At 43.9% G+C, this 16,783-nt stretch overlaps 1 protein-coding gene and 10 non-coding genes across 11 annotated transcripts in view; 1 reads left to right on the top strand and 10 right to left on the bottom strand.

The window, feature by feature from the left end:
- The window catches only part of LOC130222051 (gastrula zinc finger protein XlCGF57.1-like), a 429,619-nt gene that overhangs the window by 107,813 nt on the left and 305,023 nt on the right, over positions 1–16,783 (top strand). The window lies entirely within an intron of this gene.
- trnan-guu (transfer RNA asparagine (anticodon GUU)) lies at positions 5,814–5,887 on the bottom strand. Its single transcript has one exon. It is a non-coding gene; the product is annotated as a tRNA-Asn (tRNA).
- Positions 5,985–6,057, bottom strand: trnak-cuu (transfer RNA lysine (anticodon CUU)). The gene has a single exon. It is a non-coding gene; the product is annotated as a tRNA-Lys (tRNA).
- trnan-guu (transfer RNA asparagine (anticodon GUU)) lies at positions 6,769–6,842 on the bottom strand. The gene has a single exon. It is a non-coding gene; the product is annotated as a tRNA-Asn (tRNA).
- Positions 8,844–8,917, bottom strand: trnan-guu (transfer RNA asparagine (anticodon GUU)). Its single transcript has one exon. It is a non-coding gene; the product is annotated as a tRNA-Asn (tRNA).
- Positions 9,015–9,087, bottom strand: trnak-cuu (transfer RNA lysine (anticodon CUU)). Its single transcript has one exon. It is a non-coding gene; the product is annotated as a tRNA-Lys (tRNA).
- On the bottom strand, positions 9,319–9,392 carry trnan-guu (transfer RNA asparagine (anticodon GUU)). The gene has a single exon. It is a non-coding gene; the product is annotated as a tRNA-Asn (tRNA).
- Positions 10,268–10,340, bottom strand: trnak-cuu (transfer RNA lysine (anticodon CUU)). Its single transcript has one exon. It is a non-coding gene; the product is annotated as a tRNA-Lys (tRNA).
- Positions 11,980–12,052, bottom strand: trnak-cuu (transfer RNA lysine (anticodon CUU)). Its single transcript has one exon. It is a non-coding gene; the product is annotated as a tRNA-Lys (tRNA).
- Positions 12,934–13,007, bottom strand: trnan-guu (transfer RNA asparagine (anticodon GUU)). The gene has a single exon. It is a non-coding gene; the product is annotated as a tRNA-Asn (tRNA).
- trnat-cgu (transfer RNA threonine (anticodon CGU)) lies at positions 13,105–13,177 on the bottom strand. The gene has a single exon. It is a non-coding gene; the product is annotated as a tRNA-Thr (tRNA).

Here is a 16,783-nt window from a genome sequence, read left to right as displayed (position 1 = left end):
ATCTGATCATTTCTGGAAGCTGATTCCAGCAGTGGGGGGCATAGTAGCTGAATGCCGATTCACCCTGCTTTGACTGAACTCTTGGGATTTCTAATCTATTTGATCCTAAAGATCTGAGTGATCTGTTAGGTTTGTATTCAGTGAGCATATCTGTAATGTATTGAGGTCATAGGCCGTTTAGTGATTTATAGACCAGTAACAATACTTTAAAATCTATTCTGAATGTGACTGGGAGCCAGTGTAAAGACCTGAGGACAGGTGTGATGTGCTCTGATTTCCTGGTTCTGGTCAGAATTCTGGCCGCAGCGTTCTGGATGAGCTGCAACTGTCTGACTGTCTTTTTGGGAAGGCCAGTGAGGAGGCCATTACAGTAATCCACCCTGCTGCTGATAAAAGCATGAACAAGTTTCTCTAAGTCTTCACTGGAAACAAAGCATCTAATTCTTGCAATGTTTTTGAGATGATAGTATGCTGATTTACTAACTGCTTTGATATGACTATTAAAACTCAGATCTGACTCCAGAGTCACACCAAGATTCTTGACCTTATTTTTTGTTGTTTGACCCTTAGAGCCAAGGTACGCATTCACCTTGAGAACCTCATCTCTGTTCCCAAACGCAATCACTTCAGTTTTCTCTTTGTTTAATTGAAGAAAGTTTTGGCACATCCAATTGTTAATTTCATCAATGCATTGGCAGAGGGTGTCAATGGGGCTGTAGTCATTAGGCAGTAAGGCTAGGTAGATCTGAGTGTCATCAGCATAGCTGTGGTAGGAGATTTGATTTTTTCTCATTATTTGGCTCAGAGGGAGCATATAAAGGTTGAACAGGAGTGGTGCCAGAATCGAGCCTTGTGGGACTCCACATGTCATGGGTGTCCACCTCGACCTATGGTCACCTATACTGACATAGTAACCTCTTCCTTCAAGGTAAGATCTGAACCATTTGAGGACCGTCCCAGACAGCCCAACCCAGTTTTCCAGCCTATCCAGAAGTATGCTGTGATCGACAGTGTCAAATGCAACACTGAGATCGAGCAGTACCAGCACTGTTAGTTTGCCTGAATCTGTATTTAGGCGGATGTCATTGATTATCTTTATAAGGGCGCTCTCTGTACTGTGATGTGGTCTGAAACCAGATTGATAATTGTCTAAACACCCCTTGAAGTTTAGGAACTTGTTAACCTGGTTAAAAACAACTTTTTCAATGATTTTGCCAATGAAAGGGAGATTTGAGATGGGCCTGTAATTGCTCAATAGGGTATTATCCAGGTTGCTCTTCTTCAAGAGAGGTTTAACAACTGCAGTTTTAAGTGAGTTAGGAAAAATCCCCGAGAGAAGTGAAGCATTTACCACTTTTAGAAGATCCATTTCTAAGCAGGTCAACACCGTTTTAAAGAACGATGTGGGGAGCGTGTCAAGACTGCAGGTTGATGTTTTCACAACTTGCATGATCTCTTCTAAGATTTTGCCATTAATTGCCATGAAATCGGACATAATGTCTGATTTCTTAAGTTGTGGTTGAGCTAGTCTGACGTCGACACAACTTGGCTGATTGGATGAGCTGATTGTCTTTCTGATATTATTGATCTTGTCAGTAAAGAAATGAGCAAACTCATTACATTTGCTTTCAGAGAGTAGCTCACTGGGAATCCGACTGGGGGGGGTTGTGAGTTTCTCTATCGTTGCAAAGAGTTTACGAGCATTGTTTACGTTGCTGTTTATAAGGCTTGAAAAGAAAGTCTGCCTAGCAGTTTTTAGTTCCATATTAAAAGCACGAAGACTGTCTTTATAGATATTATAATGGACTACTAGTTTGGTCTTTCTCCACATACGCTCAGCTTTTCTGCACTGTCTTTTCGCCATTTGTATTTTTAGGGACCTAGTCCAAGATCCGCTTTGCCTGCTAGTTATCTTCTTGGCTTTAACAGGAGCAATGTCATCTATGACATTTTTAACTTTAGAGTTAAACAAATCAAGAAGAGAATCAACAGAGTCTGCAGATATACTTGGTGCTAGCGATATGGCCTTCATAAACTGCTCATTAGTGTTCTCATTTATGCATCTCTTTCTGACAGAGACAGATCTGTCTTTAATAGCTGGAGTGATCAATATGTCAAAGAAAATACAGAAATGATCAGCTAGTGCAACATCCTTAACAACAGTTGATGAAATGTGTAAACCCTTAGTTATAAGTAGATCAAGAGTGTGTCCACGATTGTGTGTGGGTCCTTGAACATGCTGAGTCAGATCAAAAGTGTTCAAAACAGTCATCAGTTCTTTTACAGTATTGATTTCTGGATTATCAATGTGAATATTAAAATCCCCAGCAATGGTAAAATAGTCAAATTCAGAGGTTACTATTGATAACAGCTCTGTAAAATCATCAATAAAAGTTGGAGAATATTTTGGAGGTCTGTAGATAATGATCAGTAAGATACGTGGAGCACCTTTCAGTGCTATACTCAGATATTCAAAAGACAAAAAGTCACCAGATGACACTTGTTTACACTCATAGACATCTTTAAACAGGGCAGCAATGCCTCCACCTCTCCTATTGGCTCTGCAAACACTCAAAAAGTCAAAGTTTAAAGGAGCTGTTTCATTCAGAACTGCTGCACTACAGCTGTCATCTAGCCAAGTTTCATTTAAAAGCATAAAATCAAGGCAATTTGAGCTGATAAAATCATTGACTAAAAGTGACTTATTGTTGAGTGATCGGATGTTTAAAAGTGCTAACTTAACAGTTTTAGCTGTTTTTGCTACAGTAGTCTCAGATTTATATTTAATAGACACAAGATTTGAGTGATTTGCTATACGGCCTGAAAAAGTCTTCAGTTTTCTGTCACGTAATACAACACATATATGTGTAGAGAAAGCTACAGGCACACTGGGTTCCTGCTTGTTCTGTAAACATCTGATAAAGACACTGTTATCTAAGCAGGCACCCGAGACACATCATGGAGAGCAGTTTTGTTCACCAGCTGAAGATGGTGCGTTGTTGTTTGGGCCCTGGCGGTGGGGCAAATGTCGGAGGGCTCTTCCAGGTGGGCTCAGAGGTGGTTGTGGAGCAGGCCGCTTTTTGGTTGGTAACTGGGGGCTTGCGGCAATAGAGTGTGAAAGTTTAGTTCCAGCATGCACCAGTTCCTCCATCTTTTTTGAGAAACCCAAGAGAGGCGAGCAAGATGATAATGAGAACGTGTCTGGTGACAGAGGCTGTGGCTCTGGAGATTCTGGGTGCTGAAATATGTTTTCCTTGGTGTTTTCCTGAGGATAATTTTTTAGTGACGAGACATGATGCTGTTCTGATGCGTCACAGTCTGTCTCTGTTGAGCAGTGGGCCAGCGATAGTGTCTCTATCAACAGTGGGTGTTTTGGCTACGTGGCGTTATCACTGTCCTTGGGTGATGCATCAGCCCCAAGTGCACTCGGGAGCTGATTTGAGGTCCTGTGGTCATCTGGACATTTGCTAGGTGTGTATGTGCCATTTGGATTGAGGTCAGTGGCACATACAGCTGATGGATGATGGAGGGAGAAGAAGATATTGTCCTTTAGCACCTTTGCACCAAGTTTGTTTGGGTGAAGGCCGTCTGATGTCAACAGTTGTCTTTGGTTCCAGAAGAGATTGAAGTTGTCAATAAAATTCACTCCTTTCCTGTTACATGCTTTCTGTAGCCATACTTTTAGACCAAGCAGCCGTGAAAACATATTTGTCCCTCTTGCAGGGAGTGGTCCACTGATGAACGGCTGAATTTTCACTCTTTTAACTGTTTCCAAGAGCTCACAGAAATCTCTCTTGAGCAGTTCTGACTGTTCCTTCCGAATATCATTCTTCCCCACATGGATGATAATCCGTTTTGCAGTCTTGTGCTTTTTCAGAATTTCCTTAAGTTCTTTGTTTACATCAGAAAATGTTGCATGAGGGAAGCAGTATGTCATTGTAGATTTGCTCCTAAAACTCCTGATTATTGAATCTCCTACAACTAGTGTTCTTATCTCAGGTGCGATCGGAGCAGAATGCCGCTGTCTAGTCGGCCTTGAGCCTCTGTTCCATGCAGAGTTAGCTGCTGAGTCATGCGATCTCTGTCTGACTGCATTTGGGGATTCTTCACCCATATTACTCAATACTTCATATCTGTTCTCAAGCTGTATTTGAGTCCGAGCTGTATTTGGGGTAGAGGACGCTAATGCGGCAGCGTATGATCTGACCCCGCGAGTACCCTTTGGTCTCGCACCTTGTTTATGCCAATACTCATTTTCCACAGTTTTAATCTGTTTTTCAGTGCTCGAAATAGTGGTAGGAATAGATTTATGGGACTCACCGGCTATTTGCTGTGAGCGTCCACAATGACGCTGCAGTTCTGGTTGGATCGCAAGTAACTTTGTTTCAAGAACTGCAATCTTTTGTAGAAGTTTGTGGCAGTTTGTACAGCAGTGAGAATCTGAATTAATCCGATCCAGAGGCATTTTCACAGCCGTGTTTTCCCGTCTCAGGAATGTGAGCAGCTGATAGCTGGAAGCGGGAGGATTGTTTAGACGATAATTCCCCTCTTGTTAGTAAAGCTATATTCCAGAAAGTTTGTAGAATCGATGCTGATCTTCAAGCTGTGTCGATTGAGCACTGTGCTGATAGGCTCAAGTTAAAATTAGGGTTTAAGATATAAAAGCAAGTGAGCGGAGCAGTAGGCAAAGACGTCCGAACAGTAGCGAAGCAGGAAGCAGGGTAACAGAAACGCCCAACGTGGGGCTCGAACCCACGACCCTGAGATTAAGAGTCTCATGCTCTACCGACAGGATCATTGCCCGGTGCACGTGTTAGCAGTTGCAAGGCAGCAAAAGCCTTCGTTTGTCCCTGGATGGGCTCAAAGCAACAACCTTTTGGTTAACAGCTGAATGCACTAACCGATTGTGCCACAGAGACTCAGACTAAATATACCAACTGTGGTAGAAACGCTGAACTTTGTCTCACTTGGTCTGCTGGATGAACCCAAATGAAAGCTGCCGAAAAGAGAGGGAGAAAGGTAACAGAAACACCCAACGTGAGGCTTGAACTAACGTCACTGAGATTAAGTGTCTCATGCTCTCCCGACTGAGCTAGCCGGGCTAGTGAGAAACTCATTCTAGTCACTGTTTTGATCAATACCTTCCCTACCTGTGTAACGTTTGATGCTGATTTTAAGTCAACTGGAATAAGTAACTTGGCCGATCCAGGCACTGGACAACAAACTTCTGCTAAATCCTGATGTCATCTTGTAACGCCAGACAGCACGTGGCCCAGGATCATTGCCCGGTGCACGTGTTAGCAGTTGCAAGGCAGCAAAAGCCTTCGTTCATCCTTGGATAGGCTCAAAGCAACAACCTTTTGGTTAACAGCCGAACGCACTCACCGATTGTGCCACAGAGACTCAGACTAAATATACCAACTGTGGTAGAAACGCTGAACTTTGTCTCACTTGGTCTGCTGGATGAACCCAAATGAAAGCTGCCGAAAAGAGAGAGAGAAAGGTAACAGAAACACCCAACGTGAGGCTTGAACTAACGTCACTGAGATTAAGTGTCTCATGCTCTCCCGACTGAGCTAGCCGGGCTAGTGAGAAACTCATTCTAGTCACTGTTTTGATCAATACCTTCCCTACCTGTGTAACGTTTGATGCTGATTTTAAGTCAACTGGAATAAGTAACTTGGTCTATCTAGGCACTGGACAACAAAGTTCTGCTAAATCCTGATGTCATCTTGTAACGCCAGACAGCACGTGGCCCAGGATCATTGCCCGGTACAAGTGTTAGCAGTTGCAAGGCAGAGAAAACCTTAATTCGTCCCTGGGTGGGCTCGAACCACCAACCTTTCGGTTAACAGCCGAACGCGCTAACCAATTGCGCCACAGAGACTTCGAGAGCAACACAACTGTAGTAGAAATGCTGAACTTTGTCTCAATAGGTATGCTCGAAAAATCCAATTGAAAGCTGCCGAAAAGAGAGAGAAAAACACCCAACGTGGGGCTCGAACCCACGACCCTGAGATTAAGAGTCTCATGCTCTACCGACTGAGCTAGCCGGGCTTCTGATGCGTTCATTCTAGTCACTGTTTTGATCAATACCTTCCCTACCTGTGTAACGTTTGATGCTGATTTTAAGTCAACTGGAATAAGTAACTTGGCCGATCCAGGCACTGGACAACAAACTTCTGCTAAATCCTGATGTCATCTTGTAACGCCAGACAGCACGTGGCCCAGGATCATTGCCCGGTGCACGTGTTAGCAGTTGCAAGGCAGCAAAAGCCTTCGTTCATCCTTGGATAGGCTCAAAGCAACAACCTTTTGGTTAACAGCCGAACACACTCACCGATTGTGCCACAGAGACTCAGACTAAATATACCAACTGTGGTAGAAACGCTGAACTTTGTCTCACTTGGTCTGCTGGATGAACCCAAATGAAAGCTGTCGAAAAGAGAGAGAGAAAGGTAACAGAAAAACCCAACGTGAGGCTTGAACTAACGTCACTGAGATTAAGTGTCTCATGCTCTCCCGACTGAGCTAGCCGGGCTAGTGAGAAACTCATTCTAGTCACTGTTTTGATCAATACCTTCCCTACCTGTGTAACGTTTGATGCTGATTTTAAGTCAACTGGAATAAGTAACATGGTCTATCTACGCACTGGACAACAAACTTCTGCTAAATCCTGATGTCATCTTGTAACGCCAGACAGCACGTGGCCCAGGATCATTGCCCGGTGCACGTGTTAGCAGTTGCAAGGCAGAGAAAAGCTTAGTTCGTCCCTGGGTGGGCTCGAACCACCAACCTTTCGGTTAACAGCCAAACGCGCTAACCAATTGCGCCACAGAAACTTCGAGAGCAACACAATTGTAGTAGAAATGCTGAACTTTGTCTCAATAGGTATGCTCGAAGAATCCATTTGAAAGCTGCCAAAAAGAGAGAGAAAAACGCCAAACGTGGGGCTCGAACCCATGACCCTGAGATTTAGAGTCTTATGCTCTACCGACTGAGCTAGCCGGGCTTCCGATGCGATCATTCTAGTCACTGTTTTGATCAATACCTTCCCTACCTGTGTAAAGTTTAATGTTTTTTTTTCTGTCAACTGGCATATAAAAAAATTGGCCAATACAGGTACTGGACAACAAACTTCTGCTAAATCCTGATGTCATCTTGTAACGCCAGACAGCACGTGGCCCAGGATCTATGCCCAGTGCACGTGTTAGCAGTTGCTAGGCAGAGAAAGGCTTAATTCATCCCTGGGTGGGCTCGAACCACCAACCTTTTGGTTAACACCCGAACGTGCTAACCAATTGCACCACAGAGACTTCGAGAGAAACTCAGCTGTAGTAGAAATGCTGAACTTTGTCTCAATAGGTATGCTCGAAGAATCCAATTGAAAGCTGCCGAAAAGAGAGAAACGCCCAACATGGGGCTCGAACCCACAACCCTGAGATTAAGAGTCTCATGCTCTACCGACTGAGCTGGCCGGGCTTCCGATACATTTATTCTAGTCACTGTTTTGATCAATACCTTCCCTACCTGTGTAAAGGTTGATGCTGATTTTAAGTCAACTGGAATAAGTAACTTGGCCGATCCAGGCACTGAACAACAAACTTCTGCTAAATCCTGATGTCATCTTGTAACGCCAGACAGCACGTGGCCCAGGATCATTGCCCGATGCACGTGTTAGCAGTTGCAAGGCAGCAAAAGCCTTCGTTCGTCCCTGGATGGGCTCAAAGCAACAACCTTTTGATTAACAGCCGAACGAGCTAACCGATTGTGCCACAGAGCCTCAGACACCAAACCAACTGTTGTAGAAAAGCCGAACTTTGTCTCACTTGGTCTGCAGGATGAATCCAGATGAAAGCTGCCGAAAAGAGAGAGAAGGGTAACAGTAAAACCCAATGTAGGGCTCAAACCCACGTCACTGAGATTAAGTGTCTCATGCTCTCCCGTCTGAGCTTGCCGGGCTTGTGAGACACTCATTCTAGTCACTGTTTTTATCAATACCTTCCCTACCTGTGTAAAGTTTGATGCTGATTTTAAGTCAACTGGAATAAGTAACTTGGCCAATAGAGGCACTGGACAAAAAACTTCTGCTAAATCCTGATGTCATCTTGTAACGCCAGACAGGGCTTGTGAGATGCTCATTCAAGAGAAAGTCACTGTTTTGATCAATACCTTCCCTACCTGTGTAAAGTTTAATGTTTTTTTTAAGTCAACTGGAATAAAAAAAATTGGCCAATACAGGCACTGGACAACAAACTTCTGCTAAATCCTGATGTCATCTTGTAACGCCAGACAGCACGTGGCCCAGGATCATTGCCCGGTGCACGTGTTAGCAGTTGCAAGGCAGCAAAAGCCTTCGTTCTTTCCTGGGTGTGCTCGAACCACCAACCTTTCGGTTAACAGCCGAACATGCTAACCAATTGCGTCACTTAGACTCAGACACCAAACCAACTGTTGTAGAAAAGCTAAACTTTGTCTCACTTGGTCTGCAGGATGTACCCAAATGAAAGCTGCCGAAAAGAGAGAGAGAAAGGTAACAGAAACACCCAACGTGAGGCTTGAACTAACGTCACTGAGATTAAGTGTCTCATGCTCTCCCGACTGAGCTAGCCGGGCTAGTGAGAAACTCATTCTAGTCACTGTTTTGATCAATACCTTCCCTACCTGTGTAACGTTTGATGCTGATTTTAAGTCAACTGGAATAAGTAACTTGGTCTATCTAGGCACTGGACAACAAACTTCTGCTAAATCCTGATGTCATCTTGTAACGCCAGACAGCACGTGGCCCAGGATCATTGCCCGGTGCACATGTTAGCAGTTGCAAGGCCGAGAAAAACTTAATTCGTCCCTGAGTGGGCTCGAACCACCAACCTTTCGGTTAACAGCCGAACGCGCTAACCAATTGCGCCACAGAGACTTCGAGAACAACATAACTGTAGTAGAAATGCTGAACTTTGTCTCAATAGGTATGCTCGAAGAATCCAATTGAAAGCTGCCGAAAAGAGAGAGAAAAACGCCCAACGGGGGGCTCGAACCCACGACCCTGAGATTAAGAGTCTCATGCTCTACCGACTGAGCTAGCCGGGCTTCTGATGCGTTCTTTCTAGTCACTGTTTTGATCAATACCTTCCCTACCTGTGTAAAGTTTGATGGGTTTTTTTTATGTCAACTGGCATATAAAAAAATTGGCCAATACAGGCACTGGACGACAAACTTCTGCTAAATCCTGACATCATCTTGTAACGCCAGACAGCACGTTGCCCAGGATCTATGCCCAGTGCATGTGTTAGCAGTTGCTAGGCAGAGAAAGGCTTAAATCGTCCCTGGGTGGGCTTGAACCACCAACCTTTCAGTTAACAGCCGAACGCGCTAACCAATTGCGCCACAGAGACACCGAGAGAAATCCAGCTGTAGTAGAAATGCTGAACTTTGTCTCAATAGGTATGCTCGAAGAATCCAATTGAAAGCTGCCGAAAAGAGAGAGAGAAAGGTAACAGAAACGCCCAACGTGGGGCTCGAACCCACGACCCTGAGATTAAGAGTCTCATGCTTTACCGACAGGATCATTGCTGTGCACGTGTTAACAGTTGCAAGGCAGCAAAAGCCTTCGTTCGTCCCTGGATGGGCTCAAAGCAACAACCTTTTGGTTAACAGCCGAACGCACTAACCGATTGTGCCACAGAGACTCAGACTAAATATACCAACTGTGGTAGAAACGCTGAACTTTGTCTCACTTGGTCTGCTGGATGAAACCAAATGAAAGCTGCCGAAAAGAGAGAGAGAAAGGTAACAGAAACACCCAACGTGAGGCTTGAACTAACGTCACTGAGATTAAGTGTCTGATGCTCTCCCGACTGAGCTAGCCGGGCTAGTGAGAAGCTCATTCTAGTCACTGTTTTGATCAATACCTTCCCTACCTGTGTAATGTTTGATGCTGATTTTAAGTCAACTGGAATAAGTAACTTGGTCTATCTACGCACTGGACAACAAACTTCTGCTAAATCCTGATGTCATCTTGTAACGCCAGACAGCACGTGGCCCAGGATCATTGCCCGGTGCACGTGTTAGCAGTTGCAAGGCAGAGAAAAGCTTAATTCGTCCCTGGGTGGGCTCGAACCACCAACCTTTCGTTTAACAGCCAAACGCGCTAACCAATTGCACCACAGAAACTTCGAGAGCAACACAACTGTAGTAGAAATGCTGAACTTTGTCTCAATAGGTATGCTCGAAGAATCCAATTGAAAGCTGCCGAAAAGAGAGAGAAAAACGCCCAACGTGGGGCTCGAACCCACAACCCTGAGATTAAGAGTCTCATGCTCTACCGACTGAACTAGCCGGGCTTCCGATGCGATCATTCTAGTCACTGTTTTGATCAATACCTTCCCTACCTGTGTAAAGTTTAATGGTTTTTTTTTTTATGTCAACTGGCATATAAAAAAATTGGCCAATACAGGTACTGGACAACAAACTTCTGCTAAATCCTGATGTCAATTTCTTCTTTGGCTCTCGGCGAAGGCGGTCGCACTTTTTCCCTCTCCGTCCCATATCTCTCCTCGCTAGCTCCTCTTGTCTTTGTCTTATTCTATCTCTGAGACTCTCCGTGCCCTGCTATCCAAACAAATAAGGAATTATGGATTTGATCAACTGGTCTCTGAATGCGATTGACACCATCTTCTCGACGAGAAGTTTGGGCTCGGGAGAGCCCACCTGTCCTGCGGGGACGTTTGCAGCTGGATACGTGATGGACGGGTGGGAGAAGTGGCGCGTCCTGTGCCTGGCTGCTCTGTCTCTGGAGGATATTGAAGACATTTACCTATTCGGAACTTTGATAACAGGGTTTCTGCTGATGGGCTTATGCGGGGCCCTGGCGTATCGACGAATGATGAAAGCGGTCAGTGCTGCTCAAAACCCCACCAGGCTGGCCGGCTTGATTGAAGCGCTGATGGGCAGGCTTGCTAATAATCAGACTGCAATATTAGATCGCAAACTGGAAAACATCGGGGTGAAGTTAGCAGCTTTGCAACAAAATTTGGCCAGATCTGGAGACATGTGATGGACATTAAATATCTGTGAAATTGGCAGGTATTGACCTAAAGTTGAAGTATCTTTCCACTCTTTCGGCTTCCCTGTGTTTTCTTTTCTCCTGCCAGACGGCCTCGGCTGGAGGAAAACAACTTCTCCCGGATAGCAAGATAAGGAGACGCTCTGAAATTCCTGCTCCCCGTCAAGGACACCTGTTGGACTATACAGGCTTACGCACACACACACACAGATACATAGCACGACACTTCCTGGCCCCAATCCAACGCCTTCGTATGCTTTCACCCACTGGAGGGGGTGAGCAGGTCTGCGACCAGCGCCTCCATGGCTGCAGGACCTGATGGCTGCCCGCCCTTACCGGACTATTTCCACACCCCCTGTTCCCATCCCCTGTGGCAATGTTATGTCTTGTCGGTGTGTTTTTGTGCTAGATTGCTGGGGCTTTTTCTTATCCCTGATCTCACGGTGCTCTAACTTAAGAGCAAGGTGAGAGGGACTTTTTTTTTGCCTCTTTTTCCTGACTATTTTATTTCCTGTTCCACCTCCCGTGACCTGTCTTCCCTGGAGTTGTGATGTCTGTGCACGGTCGGGGGGTTCCATTTACCTGCATTTCGTTGCCTTGTACTTGTACATGTGTGATGACAATAAATTGAATCTAATCTAATCTAATGTCATCTTGTAACGCCAGACAGCACGTGGCCCAGGATCTATGCCCAGTGCAAGTGTTAGCAGTTGCTAGGCAGAGAAAGGCTTAATTCGTCCCTGGGTGGGCTCGAACCACCAACCTTTCGGTTAACACCCGAACATGCTAACCAATTGCGCCACAGAGACTTCGAGAGAAACTCAGCTGTAGTAGAAATGCTAAACTTTGTCTCAATAGGTATGCTCGAAGAATCCAATTGAAAGCTGCCGAAAAGAGAGAGAGAAAGGTAACAGAAACGCCCAACGTGGGGCTCGAACCCACGACCCTGAGATTAAGAGTTTCATGCTCTACCGACTGAGCTAGCCGGGCTTCCGATACATTTCTTCTAGTCACTGTTTTGATCAATAACTTCCCTAGCTGTGTAAAGTTTGATGCTGATTTTAAGTCAACTGGAATAAGTAACTTGGCCAAACCAGGCACTGGACAACAAACTTCTGCTAAATCCTGATGTCATCTTGTAACGCCAGACAGCACGTGGCCCAGGATCATTGCCCGGTGAACGTGTTAGCAGTTGCAAGGCAGCAAATGCATTCGTTCTTCCCTGGGTGTGCTCGAACCACCAACCTTTCGGTTAACAGCCGAACATGCTAACCAATTGCGTCACTTAGACTCAGACACCAAACCAACTGTTGTAGAAAAGCTGAACTTTGTCTCACTTGGTCTGCAGGATGAATCCAAATGAAAGCTGCCGAAAAGAGAGAGAGAAAGGTAACAGAAACACCCAACGTAGGGCTCAAACCCACGTCACTGAGATTAAGTGTCTCATGCTCTCCCGACTGAGCTAGCCGGGCCAGTGAGAAACTCATTCTAGTCACTGTTTTTATCAATACCTTCCCTACCTGTGTAAAGTTTGATGCTGATTTGAAGTCAACTGGAATAAGTAACTTGGCCAATAGAGGCACTGGACAACAAACTTCTGCTAAATCCTGATGTCATCTTGTAATGCCAGACAGGGCTTGTGAGATGCTCATTCAAGAGAAAGTCACTGTTTTGATCAATACCTTCCCTACCTGTGTAAAGTTTAATGTTTTTTTTAAGTCAACTGGAATGAAAAAAATTGGCCAATCCAGGCACTGGACAAAAAACTTCTGCTAAATCCTGATGTTATCTTGTAACGCCAGACAGCACGTGGCCCAGGATCTATGCCCAGTGCACGTGTTATTAGTTGCAAGGCAGAGAAAAGCTTACTTCGTCCCTGGGTGGGCTCGAACCACCAACCTTTCGGTTAACAGCCGAACGCGCTAACCAATTGCGCCACAGAGACTTCGAGAGCAACACAACTGTAGTAGAAATGCTGTACTTTGTCTCAACAGGTATGCTCGAAGAATCCAATTGAAAGCTGCCGAAAAGAGAGAGAGAAACGCTCAACGTGGGGCTCGAACCCACGACCCTGAGATTACGAGTCTCATGCTCTACCGACTGAGCTAGCCAGGCTTCTGATACATTCATTCTAGTCACTGTTTTGATCAATACCTTCCCTACCTGTGTAAAGTTTGATGCTGATTTTAAGTCAACAGGAATAAGTAACTTGGCCGATCCAGGCACTGAACAACAAACTTCTGCTAAATCCTGATGTCATCTTGTAACGCCAGACAGCACGTGGTCCAGGATCTATGCCCAGTGTACGTGTTAGCAGTTGCAAGGCAGAGAAAAGCTTAATTCGTCCTTAGGTGAGCTCGAACCATCAACCTTTCGGTTAACAGCCGAACGCGCTAACCAACTGCGCCACAGAGACTTCGAGAGCATCCCAGATGTAGTAGAAATTCTGAACTTTGTCTCAATAGGTATGCTCGAAGAATCCAATTGAAAGCTGCCGAAAAGAGAGAGAGAAACACCCAACGTGGGGCTCGAACCCACGACCCTGAGATTAAGTGTCTCATGCTCTACCGACTGAGCTAGCCGGGCTTCCGATACATTTATTCTAGTCACTGTTTTGATCAATACCTTCCCTACCTGTGTAAAGTTTGCTGCTGATTTTAAGTCAACTGGAATAAGTAACTTGGCCGATCCAGGCACTGGACAACAAACTTCTGCTAAATCTTGATGTCATCTTGTAACGCCAGACAGCACGTGGCCCAGGATTATTGCCCGGTGCACGTGTTAGCAGTTGCAAGGCAGCAAAAGCCTTCGTTTGTCCCTGGATGGGCTCAAAGCAACAACCTTTTGGTTAACAGCCGAACGCGCTAACCGATTGTGCCACAGAGACTCAGACTAAATATACCAACTGTGGTAGAAACGCTGAACTTTGTCTCACTTGGTCTGCTGGATGAACCCAAATGAAAGCTGCCGGAAAGAGAGAGAGAAAGGTAACAGAAACACCCAACGTGAGGCTTGAACTAACATCACTGAGATTAAGTGTCTCATGCTCTCCCGACTGAGCTAGCCGGGCTAGTGAGAAACTCATTCTAGTCACTGTTTTGATTAATACCTGCCCTACCTGTGTAACATTTGATGCTGATTTTAAGTCAACTGGAATAAGTAACTTGGTCAATCTAGGCACTGGACAACAAACTTCTGCTAAATCCTGATGTCATCTTGTAACGCCAGACAGCACGTGGTCCAGGATCATTGCCCGGTGCACGTGTTAGCAGTTGCAAGGCAACAAAAGCATTCGTTCTTCCCTGGGTGGGCTCGAACCACCAACCTTTCAGTTAACAGTGTAGTGGAAAGTTGCGCTGGATCTCTACAAACATCTTCTAGGTTTCAAAAAAGAGGCTGAGGTCTTCGAAGTTCTCAAGTTGAAGCAGTTTATTGTTACAGCAGAGATGGTCGATCGAGCTCTCTCCCACACAATGTCCAAAAACCCACAGTTTATATACAGTTTCTTATCCATAGGTATCATGAGATATGATGTAACATCACCCTATTCCCGGCTCCAATAGCATCCTAGCTTTTTAAATAATGGCTGTATGTTTTTCTGTTTTTACATATCTTAAAGGTCATATAGCATGTGCTTACAATCATGTGTTTGCATATGATCATGTTGTTTTCATACTTTCTAAATGATTTTCCTCATGTATGCTATTTTGGCGAGGGTTGTTTTTGTCTTGTTCAATATATACATTGTCTAAATGTATTGCATACGCTCTGTCATAATGTTCTCACTTTGGCGCATGACCTGCTGTGCTTCAATTGTAAGGCCCTCAATTATAAGGCCCTGCATGTTTGTATGTCTCTTCAGCATCACTTGAATATAGGTATTTCTATAAGTTTTAACAGTGTATTTTAATAGTAATATATATTTTAATAGTGGCAGATTATATTGTGATTACATAATAAAAGTTCCACTATATATAGTGATTACATAATAAAAGTTCCACTATAAATCCCCCCTCAGGGGCTTTATCAAAAAAGTCCCTTTCCTAAATCCCTCGCTGAAGTGCAACTTAAGAATCTAACATTTCGCTCAGTTTTTAACGTTCTTGTGCAACCAAAAAATTGCCCATCTACATCCTTATCAATTGTCAGCATCCTTGCAGCGCACTTCAGAGGAGAAACGGAACCAAACATCTCCCTCCACTTTTGGCTTTAGAAGGAGTAAAAGATCCCACTCACCCTAACTAAATACTTTCTTGGGGAGTTCAACACTCAACAATTATTAGTCATGTTAAAACATATGCTTTGTCAGCTTTGCTCACAGCAGTGGTTATATAACATATATACTTGATTAATCAACACACAAAAGAAAATCTCAATATTTGCAGAACATTCATAGCGCCTGTAAAAGAACTATATCTGATGTTTCATCCCACGTCGCCAGAGGTACTTCTGAGTACTGTCTGGTGTTGGAGCAGACAGTGGGGTTTTAAACCTCCAGTAGATTCTGCTCTTCTTCTCCTTTGTTGCTGGATTCTGGAGTGTCCCTTGACCCATAGTCATCTTCCCTCTTTCCTCGTGTACATCTGATATCAGCTCCGGCAGCTTTGATGAACTCCTATATACACAGAATTTTATACTAGTAAACGGGTCTTAAAATGATTACACAATCTTTCAGTTCAGTCCATTCTATTTGCATTTTCCTGTATTAAGATGATGCCTTGCTTAAAACCATTCTCTTTGGGATTTAAAGCCTTTATAAAATTAGTAAAAAGCTAAAGAATTATATTATTATTATTTTAAAGACATTAAAGATGAAAGAAATTTAGGGTAGTAATTGTTCTCAAAACTCATCCAAATGTTCCAAATCTGGCCCAAGAACTTCATAGACATGGTCTCTTCAGTCATGCACAGTTCTATTAACTCGCACATCGGCCATCTGTTTGGCAGCAGCTTTAGCTATAAATCTGAGATGAGGGATAACACAAGAAAATAGAATAAAAACAAATATAGCAATTCTTTTGAATATTCCAATCTTAATTATTGTCCAATCGCAACTATTGTCCTAATGATCCATATATGGAGGCAAACTAGTCACTAAAGTTCTTATCCTCTCCAGCATTCTCTTTTACTTCTTTCCTCAGATTTTCCAATTTTCACAGGACTTTAGTGAAAGATCCACTTGTGGCAGTATTATTTGGAATATAGGAGCAGCAAAGGGTGCAGTGATTTACCAAGCCATTTTATTTGTTAGGGCCAATTATTCTCCTAATACTTTAACGTCATCATTTGTGTACTTTATAAATCTTTGTTGGTTGTAATAAATGTAGTTAATCCACTGTAAAAATTGTCATTGCAATTATCCACACTATTATAGAGTCAAGTCCTTCTTTTGCTATATCTCTAGTTTTAAACTCATCTGGTATTATACTAGGTTGGCCAATGTGAACTTCTGAGTCAGGTGTATATTGTCTCTTAACTCGATGCTTCCAATTCTGCTGTCTTTGTATGTCATTTTGCTCTTCAACTCAATCAGTTATTATCACTTCCTGTATTAGTTTAACACTAGTACAAATCCCTTTCCATTTCAATGGAATGTTGGGGTGTAATATTCCCCTTCCATAGATCCAGTAGTAGTCTGCTATTTGTTCATATTGTTGTATTAAGGGAAATCATCTTGGCAATTGAACATTTTGTCCAGTGCAATTACCAAGTGTGCTGTTA

Source organism: Danio aesculapii, chromosome 4 (genome assembly GCF_903798145.1).
Source record: "Danio aesculapii chromosome 4, fDanAes4.1, whole genome shotgun sequence".
Classification (NCBI taxonomy): Eukaryota; Metazoa; Chordata; class Actinopteri; order Cypriniformes; family Danionidae; genus Danio; species Danio aesculapii.
The sequence above is the reverse complement of the archived record's forward strand: the minus strand, read 5'-3'. Positions and strand labels throughout refer to the sequence as shown.